The 15,634-nt window shown below is 49.3% G+C and overlaps 1 protein-coding gene across 3 annotated transcripts in view; it reads left to right on the forward strand.

Moving 5' to 3' along the window:
• LOC138246638 (uncharacterized) overlaps positions 1-15,634 on the forward strand; it is a 403,830-nt gene that overhangs the window by 306,878 nt on the left and 81,318 nt on the right. The gene's annotated exons all lie outside the window — the stretch shown is intronic.

Genomic DNA, 15,634 nt, shown 5'->3' on the forward strand with positions numbered 1-15,634 from the left:
ACTCTGCACCATTGAGCTTTGACTGCTCATACCTGGGTTAGGCTGAATGTACAAAGGTACCGGTGGACCTACAGTAATGGGTAGGGATATCGCATCTGCGTTCTGTCCATTCCCCATGTTCTGAGACATGTTCATTCCCACACTATGGGTCATCATTGCCGGCATGCCCATCTGACTCCCCGTCATCTGAGCATGTGCAGTTCCCTCCTGCATCTGTTTTTGAGGCATCAAAAACTGGGTTGATTCAGCTTGTGCCAATGTTGAGTTGCGACCATTCTGTCCTCCCATTATGGTTGGATCTAGAATCATTCCCGTACTGTTGTCACTGCTGTAGTACCTTGGGACCTGCGGCTGATAATTTTCTGCTGGTTTCAATATGGGCATATCTGGATATATTCTCCTAACCTGCGGTATCTGCGGGGTGAACAGTAAGCTCGGGTCCTTAGATCCCGATGACGCTTCTGAATTCGGAGTTTCACTGTTCTGTACCGGTGCCGGAGGGGCAGAACTGGTACTTGGACCTTGTCCACTCTCTGCATAAGGTGGTGGACGGTCGTTCAGCAATTGCATGATTAACTCCTCATCCTCTAACTCCTCTTCTCTTCTCAACTTTTCCTCGTCCTCTCTATCTTTGGAACACCTCCTGTTTGTCTTACAGGTAACTTTCTTGCCTGTCGTCTCTTCTTCCTTAGCAATTGCGGGAAACAATTTTATCCCCTGCAATACATCTGACCTCCACACCTTCTGTGCATTATCCCACCTAGCGTCCGCTAGTGTCTTTTCTACCTTCCTTATCCTGGTCTCAAACTTATTTTGCTGTTGCTGTCTAGCCATTAGTTCCCAAATCGCTAGAGCCTCAAACTGTGCTGGCCTTGGAGGCACCTTCATGTCGTACATCGCGAATCTCAAATTCTCTAGGATCCTTATATTGAATGTCCCATGGATCGGGAACGCTACGCTCCCATGTTTCTCTGTAAGCTTGTGCCATTGCTTTAGCCAAAGGCACGGAGCTACCCCTTTTTCCTCCATTACAATGTAAGCTGGTGTACCTTCGGGTGGCGTCTCCTCTCCTACGCTCGCTTTAATGTAAGACTCCCCCTTCATCGCACTCTTTAATGCTTTAAAAAATTTCATTTTCTCGTCTTTTATTTCACGAAGTTTGTAATCAATAGGTGACTTTAATTCCCGGAATACTCTTCGCTTGCCTTTCCCCTTCCAATCGAGCCCCACGGACTGCGTCCAATCCGTGCGCGACCCTTCTTTGCAACCAACCTATCCCAGCGCGGCTCCTAGTGACGTCACACTCGCACACTCTGCGGCTGACAAAGCCTCGCGGCTTGTCCTCCTTCACTCAGCTCCTCTCGTAACAACTTCTAGCATATATCGCGAGCAACCAAAATATATAAAACAGATCTGTCGGTTTACTACAGGAAGGGTAACACAATCGCTTCAGGACCTTAGGGATTTTTCACTAGCCTCGGCAGTTATTCCATCTTTCTCGGTCCCCACTTTCGCAAGCAAATCTGACCAGCAGACTCTGCTCTCAACTTGTCAGTGATCTATTCTAGTGCACTTAGAATTTTGTCAAAGCCCGAAGTCGAAGTTTTCTTTCACTCCCTTAACACACGTACCGACTTGTTGACCACTCCCGATCAACCTACTAAACCGACCAGACCACAACATAAAACAAGTGTCTCATACACTTTTCAACATACTCCGGAGTCTCTTGACCTCGCAGGGCCCGTCTCAACAACAACAACCACGTGGACCTTTTTATGCACGAAGCGCCACATGCACATGAAGTTCGACGACTTCCCTACTCTCACACTCGGAGTCGCACCTCCGCTATTTCTATGAAGTTCTACGACTTCCCTACTTCTACACTCGGAGTCACACCTCTGCTATTCTCTAAAATCCTCGCAACCTTTTCACACAATCTGCGGCAATAAGCTGTGCAAGCGCAAAACCCTAACTTCTCTCATACCATCACTAGTACCGCCAACGCCGATCTCACACCTCCATTCTCTCCATTCGCAAGCTCCGAGATCCCGGGAAAGTCGCGGTGGACTTAGCCCATCATCATTCTGTCAATCTGTTTTACCCAAGAAAATCTAATTCAACTTCTCGAGTGGGATTTCAAAAGTCGAAACCGTTAATTTAACACCATGTATGTCTCTAGTGGGGTCCCAAAAGTCTGAACCGTCCTCTGCTACCATCTACTGATAGAGCGTTCCGTACTAATAATTTACCTGTATTTTGGACGCTCTTTAGGCTGATGAATCTTTTGACCAAGTGGGACTCTCTTCACCAGAGATCAATCAATTTAACCAGATCAATAATCAATAACGAACATAAGCAATGCCTTGATCAACATAACACTTAACAATTAGTCCAGAATACATTTCGGCGAACCATGACCTTTCGGTCATGAATAACCACACCAGTTTATTCAAAGTTAATTAATTTATTTCCCTATATTAACAAAGCTAGCACAATATAGATGTGTCTCAACACCAAATGGTAAAAGTAAATGAACATTAATAGCTGTCCATAACGGCGAAACAGGTGCAATCTATGCAGCATTTGAATAACAAGGCATTCGATAATAGCAATGCAAATCACTAAAACTATAATCTGTAATGAGCTAATTGCATACATTGGTCAGCATAACAAGGTCTCAAATTGCATCGTGCAACAAAAGGAATCCTCATCTAACCTCAAATTAGCATCGGCATGTGGGACTTCATGCAAACACAATTTAGCAACATTAATTTGGAAAACTCCTAACTAGGGCTCTTATCAAAAATCAGAAGTTGGTTACCTAAAAGAAACACAATGCAATTGTACAATGTCCTTTCATATTTACCAATTTCAATCAGCATTCAAGGAAGTCTTCGTCTCACAGGTACCGTTTCTCGATCAGCATGGGACGGGGCAAAGGGGCAAGGTGGACGGGGCAATTTGCCTCACGGCGGCAAGATAAACTACTACTTCATGCAAAGGGACAAATCAAAGTTAAAGTCTCTAGGGTAAGAATCATTTAAAGTCTCTTTCTCTCGATTAGAGAAAGCATCAAAGTCTCTTTCAAAATGGCGTCGCAGCAAGATGGGCCATAATAGCTGCAAAATAGCTGGTAATGGCTGTAATAGCTGTAATGGCTGTTTTCTTCTCGTGCACCTGGTTTAAATAGACAACAGTTCAAATCCAGTAGGGTCTTCCATTGGAGGGTTCATAGGTTGGCTTCAAATTGTCCAATCAAAAACAACAGTTCTCAAGCTTTTACTTAAGCATACATTATCCTTGGAGACGGGTACGTAAGTTGCAACATTTTATACCAATTAACTCACTTTCAGAGCTTCCATTGTCCGCACCTGCAGATTGACCTTGGAGCAGAGAAGAAAATGCCAGGCTGGCACGAAACCTTAAGATAAGCATGTGAACGATCTCAGTGGAAAAGTACAGCTTCAAGCAGAAATACACGTTTATTAGCACACTGGAAAAATACGAGCATCTAAATCGTGAGACCAGACAACTAGGCCAAAGCCTCCACTAAAGTTATGCTAAGCTAAAACATTTCAAACAAGCAAATCGTAGCACACGTTTATGATTATGTCGGATTAGTGCAATTCTAATACATCACGTTATATAAAGCACGCTTATAAATGTTGGCAAACTACTCTGAGGGCACATTTTGTCCCCGTACAATCTTTATTAGTTCGGTTAAAGTCACACATGATTATTTGACACTACGTTTATGCGCTAATAAATGTAAAACCTTCATTTCTGCGTCGTCACTTGCAATGACTTGGCTCAAAGTTTTTGAACATTATGTTTATTTTTTTAAAAGATTGGTTGCAGTCAGCCCAGAGCACTCCAATTCAGTTTATAGTGGAAGGCCAGTAGACATCTCTCCTGGACTCTAACATTATAAACAGTTGCACCCGCCCTCAGAGAGTGAGCTAAAGAGGGCTACCCCCTTAATACTGCAGCGTGGCAGTCCAGTGCACGGTCTTCTTTCTCAGAGTTCGCCAAAAAGGTGACCCCTAAATCTCACTGAAGGGTCCATAGAGATAAGGTACCTCAGACAATATTGACAAAAAGAATAATATCAAGGGACACCATAGACAAAGGAAAAATGGAGCAGTTGATAACACTTTACAGTGTGCCATGGACTTTAATTCTTAGGACTAGAGTGAGCAAAAAATGGATGAAGAGGCAATGTGCAGGTAATCATTATGGTGTCAATAATCTGTGTCATTACAAGCCTTCTTACAGTAGTTTTGCTCACTCTCCAAATGTTGTGTTTGGTTTAATTTGTAGAAGCATAGTAAGATTTTGGGTTTGGATATCTGCTCAAACCGAGTGATGATTCTCTTGCCACTTAAAATTAAAATAAGAGAAATATATAGAGACGTGAAAGGGAATCTGTCTAACCTAAATCTAGCAGGACCTCCTAAGTAAACATTGTAATGAGACATTGACAACTCAGTATAATGAAGAGTACTGCTAAGTAATCCTGGCCTTAAACTGAGGCACTTCTGAAGGGATCTGTACATATTTTCCCCTGCAGCGTACAACTACAATCTAAGGCACTCTGGCTGCTGGAAACATACACAGTAGTTGTTGTGTGTCCATGCACTCCTTAGGAAATCATGGAATCGTCTTACACAGTGGAGGCTACCCCTAAACATTTGCATTTCTTTTAAGACTCAAAAACATGGTGTCATCTAACTTGAAATATACCCATAATCAACTGATATACACCCCCTCCAAACCACAAAGCTATTAGATACTAATGCTTTTTTATTGCCATTGCTCTGGGTCAAATATGACCTGGGGGAGTTGGTTCCTAGTGTGATGGATGCTATGGACCTGGTTAAGAGTCAGGTGGAGGCGTATCCCCAGGAGGTATCCTGCTCGGCCTGGTTATGAATGGCCTGGAGTTCCCACACCCAATTTTACTGGTGTGATAATATTGGACCAGATTTTAACATCCATAAATTATGGCCTGCAAAATTGCATTAGGCTTTGGCTGCAACACGAGCCAAGCCTTGACCCCAACTCCCTGCAAAGCTTTTCATTTTGCAAGGGGGTAGCATGTAATGTTACCTCTGCCAAAACTATTCCTTCCTTTGCCTTCTCTACTATCCCAGGTCCTCGCTCTCCGCTCTGCCTTGCAGGGCCACCAGTGCTCCCATTTGCCACCAGCTCAAACAAACTCTTAATTAGAGCCATGTGAAGTAAATTTCCCCCTTGATTGAAGCTGATGGAGACTAAAGTTTCCTGTGGTTGCACATCTTAGCTCATATTGTTTGCCCATGCAGCAGGCTCATCCAAAAGGGGACAAGTGTGGTCATTATTCCCCAGGCCTGCCCCTTTTGAGGGCCCTGTGCTGCAACACGTATTTATAGATTTTGAAACAAAGTTGCCCTATTAGCAATGAGGCAGCTAACATGGCTAATGTCTTTAGATGCTGCTAGATGTTGGATATGTTGTGTTTTCTTTTTCTCTCAAGGACATTTTTTTTAAACTTTGAAACAGGCCCTTGTTCCTGTGAAGGCCCTGTTGGGTTGTATAAGTCATGTAAGAAGTTGTATAAGTAAAGCAGTAAGTTTCCACAGTACTTCTTCATGAGCTGTTGTGCGGGTGGTTGTGGAATGCTGTGAAGGGAATGAGGTTCGAGAATGGTGAGGTGGGTGGCAGTTAGGGAAGGAGTGAGACGAGATTGAATGCTGTGAATGGCATCATCTTCTGTCCTGCTGTTTATAAATAAAAGCTTACGTCTTACCTGTGATACATCTTCTTTATATTGGTGATGAGTGTTCCGGGCAGCAGCACATCCCATGCGTGGCCACAGAGGCCTGCCATCGTTATTGTTCCAATGCTTTCAGTTCATGTCCGCACCGGTGAACAGACAACGTGGAGTAGGTTAAGCGGACACGGTTACATTTTGCAGCACCAATACTTTCTGAGGTGTCTGTGCTTAAGGTACTGTAAAATCCATTATTCTTGGCAAGCACAAATTTACATCAAGGGCCTTCTGCGCGTGCCGCATTCGTCAGGGTTTGAGAGGCTGCCACAATAAAGCAATCAGACAGTCAAACTCCTCGCCTAAAGTTTTGAAGAACTCATTAGTGCCAACAAGAAAATGAAGACTTCCAGCCAGTCCACATACCCTCAGAGAGATTCAGATGCCTGGGACCTGCACAATAGAAAGTCATGTCTTTCCTGTGAATACAAAACGTTTGAAGGAGAGATGATCAGGGACCAGTTAGTAGAGAAGACATAAACAAAAGTATAAGAAGCATATTCTCCACCTCGTATCTAACATTACAAAAAGCCCTGGAAATAGCTATCAGAACCTAAAGCACCACTTCATACGTGGAACAAATGTCATGGTCTGACACAAAGTTACAATCTCAATTACAATGCCTGTTGGCTGTTGAAGTAAGTATAAAGTCAACAGGAAAAAGGACGAGCGAGAAAGGGCCAACAAAAGCAATAAAGCCAAGAAGAAGCTTCCATCCAAATGTTTAGAAGGCTATATATATGGCAACGCATCTCATCTAGACCCCTTTGCTTAGTGAACATAAACTGAGTGGAAATTAAAGCAATGGCAGACTCTGGGTCACCACTCACACTCATGAGTGAAAAGAAATGGAAAGAACTGTTTCACAGCCAAAAGAATTTGAGGTGTTCCACAATTTGCCCAGTGTGTTATGGGAGTAAACCCATTGAAGTTCTAGGAGAGTCTGACGCAGAATTGAGTTTTAGAGAAAACAAGGCACATGGTACAGAGTATGTAGCGAAGGATGATGCCTGTCTGTTAGGATTGTTCGATCAAGATAAGCTGGGAATTCTATTAGATTCCAATAATCCTGACCAGGTTGCATTAAAGAAAGATTGCATGCAAATTCTTGCAGTGCGAAAGAAACCATGGAAGTTGTCATATCCAGAAGTTTTTTAAAAAGCTTTAGTTTTGTTTAAAGGCTTCGTGCACAAAATACGGATCAACAAGGGTGCTCAACCTGTAGTTCATAAAAACGCGAAGTTTCGTCTACCTTATGGGCAGAACTGAAAGAGGAACTTGACAAACTATATAAAAATTATATGATAGAACCAGTAGAAACCTCAGATTGCGTAGCGCCCATTGTTTGAGCAAAAAAGGCCAATTGCTCTTTGCGTATGTATGTAGATTTATGCAATTTGAATGAACAAATATGGGTGGTCCAATATCCATTACCAAATATTGCAGAAATGCTTTCAATGCTCAAGGGTGGAAAAATATTAAATCTGCTAGATATGACATCAGCATATCACCAAATTCATTTACATCCTGATTTCAGGCATTACACTGTGTTCATCACTCCAGAAGGGTTATTTCAATTCAAACCCATGCCGTTGGGGTTAGCTTCTGCTGTATTTCAGAGGAAAGTAGAAAGCATGTTCAAGGGCATGATAGGAGTGATGGCCTTTAGAGATGATGTTTTATGGTGAAAATCAGAAACAGCATAATGCAAAGTTAAATCAAGTATTGACAATTCTATTCTAAATAAACAAAGGTGTCACACACTAAGGCGGTCATTACAACATTGGCGGTAAAAGGCGCTTACCGCCGTGCAGAAGACCGCCAACACACCGCCGCGGCTGCGGAATTCCGCCACAGCTATTATGACCCACAGCTCGGAATCCGCCAAAAGTCAGGCACCCACACAAGTCCGCCACACCAAAGGTCAGTGATAAACTGGCGAAAACAAATCCTCCACCGTCACGCCAACAGAAATATGCCCACACTATCACGACACACAAATCCACGCGGCGGTCTTTCAACCGCGGTATTCCATTGGCGGTACACACCGCCGCGCTCAAAATACACACACTCTTACAAAACACAGCCACATTGGACAATTCAAAATACACACACCTGATACACATACACACACCACTCCCACACACCCATTACAATATAAAACACACACCCACATCACCCACAAACCCTTACGACAAAGAATCTTGAAAGAAGGCCAGAGAGAGACATCACCAGCAAGAACAACAGCATCCACAGGCACACAACACCATCACCCACACAACTTCCACGCACCTCACACAACACACCACTACATATCACCACACTTATCACCACACACTCCACCCCACACATTACCTACACCACCCCATGGCACGGCAAAGACACCCCAGGTTCTCGGAGGAGGAGCTCAGGGTCATGGTGGAGGAAATCGTTCGGGTAGAGCCACAGCTATTCGGAGCACAGGTGCAGCACACCTCCATAGCTAGGAAGATGGAGCTATGGCACAGAATAGTGGACATAGAAGAAATCGGGAGGACATCAGGAAGAGGTGGAACGACCTACGGGGGAAGGTGCGTTCCGTGGCCTCAAGACCCCACCTGGCGGTTCAGCGGACTGGCGGCGGACCCCCACCTCCTCACCCACAACTAACAACATGGGAGGAGCAGGTCTTGCCGATTCTGCATCCTGAGGGCCTCGCAGGAGTAGGTGGAGGAATGGACTCTGGTAAGACAAAGCTTTACTATTACATCCCCCACCCTACCTGCATGCTATCACATACCCCCACCCTCACCCTCACCCCCAGCACCCCAACTCCTCACATATGTCCCAACATCACAACCCACACATCCCAACACCAAGCTCTGCATGCAACAACAAAGCATGGACACCCATCACCAAAGCATGCCCACTGCACATACCCATACACCCCCCTAAACCATCATCACACAAGGTCCCACACAGGAATGCTAGCACTGGGGTACACGGTCACCCACCCATTGCACACCATTACACACACAGATTTAATAAACATCCTTTTATACCCCTGCAGGACCCCTACCCAACGTCACCGGACGGGAGGGTCCACACATGTCCACACCACCAACAGAAGAGGCCCACAGTGATGACAGCAGCTCTGTCCAACTGGATCTAGATGACCAGCCCGGACCATCGGGGACCTCTGGACAGTCGGTTCCCCTCACACAGGCACAGGCCATGCCACCACAGACCTTCCCTCCTCTGGAAACACCAGCACAGCAGCCACCCAGCGGGCCCATACCTCCGTTCCCAGGACACGTCAATCAGCTGTGTGTCCACCACTACAGGGAACCCAGGATAACCCACCACCCCAACAACAACAGGGACCTGGAGTCAGTGGTAGTGGGCATACGGTCCAGGGGACGGAGGCCCAGGAACACAGGGGTACTGGGAGGGCTGCTGTGCGACAGGGGGCGGACAGGCCAAGGGAACCCACTCTCCACGAGGCCCTTTCCTCCATCATGGGAGCCTACCACCACTCCCAGGAGATGATGGCAACGGTACTGGCCAAGTTTCAGGAGACCCAGCGCATGCAGGAGGAACAGTATTTGGGCTTCAGGGAGGAACTCAGAACCATCAGCTCCAACCTGGGCACCATCGTAGGGGTGCTGAAGGAAGTACTCAACACCAGGAGGGACACTGTGGCACTACAAGGGGCCCCTGACACTAGCATGGACGATGAACTGCCCACCACCTCCGCTGGCGCTAGTGGACAGGACGCCCCGCCACAGGACCACCACACCAGCACCGCACCCCCTGCAGAGGAAGAACCACCTCGCAAACGGTCCCTGAGATCCAGGAACAAGACAGAGAACGATGACAAGACCCCCGCCAAGAAATGAGACCACCCTGATTGTTATCCTACTGTCCCACTTTGTCCCCCTGTCCATAATTAAACTGCCCCAGCTCCACTTCCTATGCCCGTATGGGCAATGCACCTGTGAGACTAATAGACTGGACTCTGCCATGGACATTCCTCCACCATCACCCCTCACCATTTCACTACCCCCTCCAATATTGAGCGTTTAAATAAACACACCTAAAGCACAAAATGATCTGGAGTCTGTCTGTGATTTCGAAATAGTGTATTAGCAATTACAGTGACAAAATGTTTTTTAAATAGTAATGTCAACATACCTATGTCACACCGCTCTAGTCCATGAGGAATCTAAGCAGATGTCACACAGTGGGACCCACATCTGTGAAATCGTAAGGGAAAGTGAAAACTCAGTGACCATACACTGGGTGAAAACGACAGACAGGAGAGAGGTAGTAGTGTCTAAGTATATGTAGTAGGCAGGTTTGTATTCCTACCTGTCTCTCACTGGAAATATTGTAGGATCACTGAGTCACTGTTGTGCATGTCTTCTTCCTCTCTTTCCTCCTCATCACTGTCCACAGGCTCCACAGCTGCAACAACACCGCCATCTGGACCATCCTCCTGCAGAAAAGGCACCTGTCGTCGCAAAGCAAAGTTATGAAGCATACAGCAGGCCACGATGATCTGGCACACCTTCTTTGGTGAGTAGAATAGGGATCCACAGAGTCAAACAACTCTGAGGTACGTACCCACAGTTTACCCAGAACACCAATCATACCCAAAAGGTGGCCTGTATGTGTGTTGAGTCTAGGCCTAGGTATGTGTGACGCAGTAGAAAATGAAGCCATGTGGGCCCCTGAAATGGCGGCTGCCTGACCTCTAAAGTGGGACAATGGGATGTGAGGTAACTGCGTTGGCGTTGTATACCGTCGCGGTAGGCAGTCGAAGACCGCAGCGCAATGCTTCATTGGTTAACATAGGACCCTATGGGTCCCAGGAGCCAGTGACGATGTATGCCGGCGGTGACGGTACGCACCGCTGCGAACGTGACCGCCATTTTCTATCTGTTCAATCACTCGATACCTGATCTTCGACAGGAGAGGACCTACACTGCAAGTGCTGCTGTGACCTCGGTATGGAAGAGACAATGGCTCGTGCGTCTGGGGAAAGGGCCCCTGCCTTCACATCGGAGGAGTTGGAGAAGCTCGTGGATGGGGTCCTCCCCCAGTACACGCTACTCTACGGTCCTCCAGACAAACAGGTAAGTACACAGGGAGCATGTTGTATGGGCTATACCTGTGTGGAGAGGGCTGGATGTAAGAAGGAAGGGGGCAGAGTGCTGTGTGCATGAAAGACGGTGAATGCAAGTGCCACATGGCAAGGGTAGGGATGGGGGCCAATCACTTTGACGGTGCAGTTGGTAATGACTTCTCTTCTTCCCCTGTACATTTCATGTAGATCAGCGCCCACCAGAAGAAAGATATTTGGCGTGCCATCGCCAAGGACGTCCGGACCCTGGGGGTCTACCACAGACGGAGCACCCACTGCCGGAAAAGATGGGAGGACATTCGCCGCTGGAGCAAGAAGACGGCGAAGGCTCAGCTGGGGATGGCCTCCCAACGTGGGAGGGGTGCCTGTCGCACCATGACCCCCCTGATGTTCAGGATCCTGGCGGTGGCCTACCCGGAGTTGTATGGGCGCTTGAGGGCATCACAGCAGACACAAGGTGGTGAGTACACTCTCATTCTGCTGACTTTGCACGCAGTGGAGGTGTCTGGGTGCGGGAGGGGGGCTGTGGGTTTCCCTAGGCCAGGGCGAGTTCCGTAGGCAAGGCCCCTCCGTAAGGCAGGCCATGTGGCACCCCACCCCACCTCTGTAGAGTGCCAAGTACAGCGATTCATGCCCCTGTGTCATCTATGTGTGCAGATGTCGTCCATAGCCTTGTAGGCCATTTCCCAGGAATTGAACAGTGGAGCCCAAGAGCGCAGTGTAGTGCAGGGGGCTTCTGTGTCTGTCGTGTCCGCCAACGGTAGCGGTAATCCATGCCCTCAACATGTCTTTCTTCTGTCGTCCCCCCCCCTTTTTGTGGTCTCCCTGTTCTAGTGTGCATTAGCATCATCAGGCGAAGGAGCAGTGGCACCGGAGCAGGAGGGAGCTGCATCCCACATGGCCCTGGAGGGCGAGACTACGGACTCGGAATTCACCAGTGGGACGGAGGGTGAGGGGAGCTCCATGGCGGGGACAGGAGCTGACACCAGCGACATGGACTCATCCTCTGGGAGCTCCCTTGTGGTGGCGGCAACATCTGTGCCCCCTGCATCTACAGGTACAGCTCCCCTACCAGCACCGCCCTCCCAGCAGCACCTCAGCCTTCGCTTGTGCCCGCTCACCCAGGAGGGTGGGCATCACCTTTGCCCTAGGCACCTCAGGCCCTACCCCAGTCACCCCTGCTGCCCTCAGTGAGGAGGCCATTGACCTCCTCAGGTCCCTCACTGTTGGGCAGTCTACCATTTTGAATGCCATCCAGGGTGTAGAAAGGCAGTTGCAACAAACTAATGCATTCCTGGAGGGCATTCATTCTGGTCAGGCGGCCCTTCACCGAGCTTTTCAAACTCTGGCCTCAGCACTGATGGCAGCCATTGTCCCCGTCTCTAGCCTCCCCCCTCCAACTTCCTCCACCCAGACCCAATCCCCTGTACCTCTGCCTATCCAAACACACCATCAGACCAGCCTGTACACACCTCAACACACAAGGGAAGCTCAGGCAAACATAAGCACCACACATCCCACAGGCACTCACGCAAGCAACACACACATGCAGACACACCAACATCCACTGCCTCCACTGTGTCCCCCTCCTCGTCGTCTCCCTCCTCCCTCCCAGTCTTGTCTACACTCGCACCTGCATGCACTACCTCTACAGCCACTACGTCCCTCTCCAGCACACCCACCACCACACCCCGCTCATGTGCAGTCAACACCCCCACTACCATTCACACGCCCCCTGTGTCCTCTCCCAGTGTGTCTGTGACGCCCCCTCCCACGATACACAAACGCAGGCACACACCCACCCAACAGCCATCCACCTCACGACAGCCTCCAGCGCATGCACCTTCAGCAAACGAACACCTCCTACAACCACCACCTCTTCCTCTACTCCCAAACCCCCTCCAGCTACCCGTCCCAGTGTGTCCCAAAAACTTTTCCTGTGCACCCTTGACCTTTTTCCCACACCTTCCTCACCCCGTCCATTTCATAGGTCCCGAAGTAGCACCTCAGCCAAAACCAGTGGTGCCTGTAGTCACCGGTATGTGGAGTGCACCGGCCACCAGGACAGCCAGTTTGGCACGGAGCCACAGCACAGACAGTCCCCCACCTGTGGAGCATCAGAAGTTGGCCAGTGCCCGGCGGGAGAGGGGGAAGACTCCAGCCACCAAAGCAGCTCCCAGGGGTCCCGGTGGGAGTGTGGAGTCAGCTGTGACACCTTCCAAGGTGGGGAAGGGCCACAAGAAACCCGGCAAGTCTGGGAAGAGCTGCACGGCGGAGAAGACCGCCATCATCCCCGCTGCCCAGGAGGCCACCGCCAGCCCCAGCCCAGCTGCCCAGGAGGCCACCGCCAGCCCCAGCCCAGCTGCCCAGGAGGCCACCGCCAGCCCCAGCCCAGCTGCCCAGGAGGCCACCGCCAGCCCCTGCCCAGCTGGGCCATGAAGGACCACCAGCACCAGCCCTGCTGGGCCATGAAGGACCGCCAGCACCAGCCCCGCTGGGCCATGAAGGACCGCCAGCAAAAGACCCGCTGGGCCATGAAGGACCGCCAGCAACTGAGTCCCTGCAATGGAGACCGCCGCCTCAAGCCCCGCTGAACAGGGCACCGCCAACTCAAGCCCCGCTGAACAGGGCACCGCCAACTCAAGCACCGCTGAACAGGGCACCGCCAACTCAAGCACCGCTGAACAGGGCACCGCCAACTCAAGCACCGCTAGCCCATGAGCGGCAGGGGCACTGACGCAACTAGGTCCGTCACGGGGTGAGTGAAGCACTCTGGGCACCAGTCCCCCTCCAGAACCAGTGGAGACATCCATCCACTACCTCTGTCCTTCACAGGATGAAGCACTCTGGGCACCAGTCCCCCTCCAGAACCAGTGGAGACATCCATCCACTACCTCTGTCCTTCACAGGATGAAGCACTCTGGGCACCAGTCCCCCTCCAGAACCAGTGGAGAGATCCATCCACTACCTCTGTCCTAAACAGGATGAAGCACTCTGGGCACCATGCCCCCTCCAGAACCAGTGGAGACTGTTATCCACTTGAGAGACTGTGGCTTTGCACTCCCCAGGATTGAACAGTGGGCAACCCACCCACTGTAGAGACTTGAGAGACTGTGGCTTTGCACTCCCCAGGATTGAACAGTGGGCAAACCACCCACTGAAGAGACTTGAGAGACTGTGGCTTTGCACTCCCCAGGATTGAACAGTGGGCAACCCACTCACTGTAGAGACTTGAGAGACTGTGGCTTTGCACTCCCCAGGATTGAACAGTGGGCAACCCACTCACTGTAGAGACTTGAGAGACTGTGGCTTTGCACTCCCCAGGATTGAACAGTGGGCAAACCACCCACTGTAGAGACTTGAGAGACTGTGGCTTTGCACTCCCCAGGATTGAACAGTGGGCAACCCACCCACTGTATAGACTTGAGACACTGTGCCTTTGCACTCCCCAGGATGGAACAGTGGGCATGTGGCCCCCTCGTGGATTTGGCGTCATGCACTCAAGCGGCTGAGGTGCCCCCACTTTCCCTCCCCCTGTGGTGCCCGTTTAGTTGCTGTCTGATGCCCCTGCAGTGTTCTCTCCGTCATGGTCGGGGATCTTGTGTGGGCCTCGCCCATACCGTGTGGTCCCAGTGTTCCACAGACTTTCTTTGTGCAGTACCTGGACTACTATGCCTGGTATATATTTTGTATATGGTGTATATATATATATTTCTGCCTGCTTGTTTGTAATATATTCCGATGGTTACACTTATTTTCTTTGGTCTTTGCATTCTTCCAGGGGGATTTGGGGGGGTGTAACTGTGATGTATTGATATGCATTAGTGTGTGTGTTGTAGTGGGTGAGGGTGGGGGTGAGGGTGGGGGTGTTGAATGTGTGTGTCCCTGTTTTTTCCCTCCCCCCTCCCCTGTGTCGTAGGTGCAGTACTCACCGTGGTCTTCGCCGCCAGCGTTCGTCCTCCTGGTAGAGGAGCAGGAAGACTATCGCAGGTAGGATTTGGAGTTCCGGTTCCATGGTGTCCTCGTTCCTTGTGGAGTGTGTAGAGGTGAGCGTTTTACCTTCGAAATTCCTGTTTCCGCTGTGTTTTTATCCGCGGTGAATCCGCCCCGGAAAAGGTGGCGGATTGGCCTGTCATAATAGTGTGGGCGGTACTTTGTCCTCCGCCTGTCTGTTGGCGGTGTCCGCCGCGCTGTTTGTTTGTACCGCCGTGGCGGTCGGAGTGTTAAAGTGGCTGTCTTTGTTGGCGGTTTCCGCCACGGTCGTAATTGCAATTTTTTTACCGCCGGCCTGTTGGCGGTCTTACCGCCGCTTTAACACCGTCCGCCAGGGTTGTAATGACCACCAAAGTCCTGAAAACTGAAAAATTAACACATCCACGATAGAGCATTTGGGTTACAAAATATCATCTAAGGGCGTGTTTGGTAAAGCGATCAAAGATTTTTGTTCCCCAGTCAACAAAGACCAATTAAGTTAATTCATGGGAATAACAGAATTTTATGCAAAATGTGCTGAGAAGACGTTCAATATGAGAAGTCTTCTCAAGAAAAATTTCAGATTTGTATGGGGTGATGAATGTGCTAAGGAGTTCGAGCAAACTCGGAAGGAAATAGCGCAGGCTATACCCCTCAAACCATTTGACACCAAGGACCAAACCATAATAATGATGGAGGCTAGTCAGAGAGGGTTAGGAGCTCTGCTC

Source organism: Pleurodeles waltl, chromosome 1_2, assembly GCF_031143425.1.
Source record: "Pleurodeles waltl isolate 20211129_DDA chromosome 1_2, aPleWal1.hap1.20221129, whole genome shotgun sequence".
In the NCBI taxonomy this organism is placed as follows: Eukaryota; Metazoa; Chordata; class Amphibia; order Caudata; family Salamandridae; genus Pleurodeles; species Pleurodeles waltl.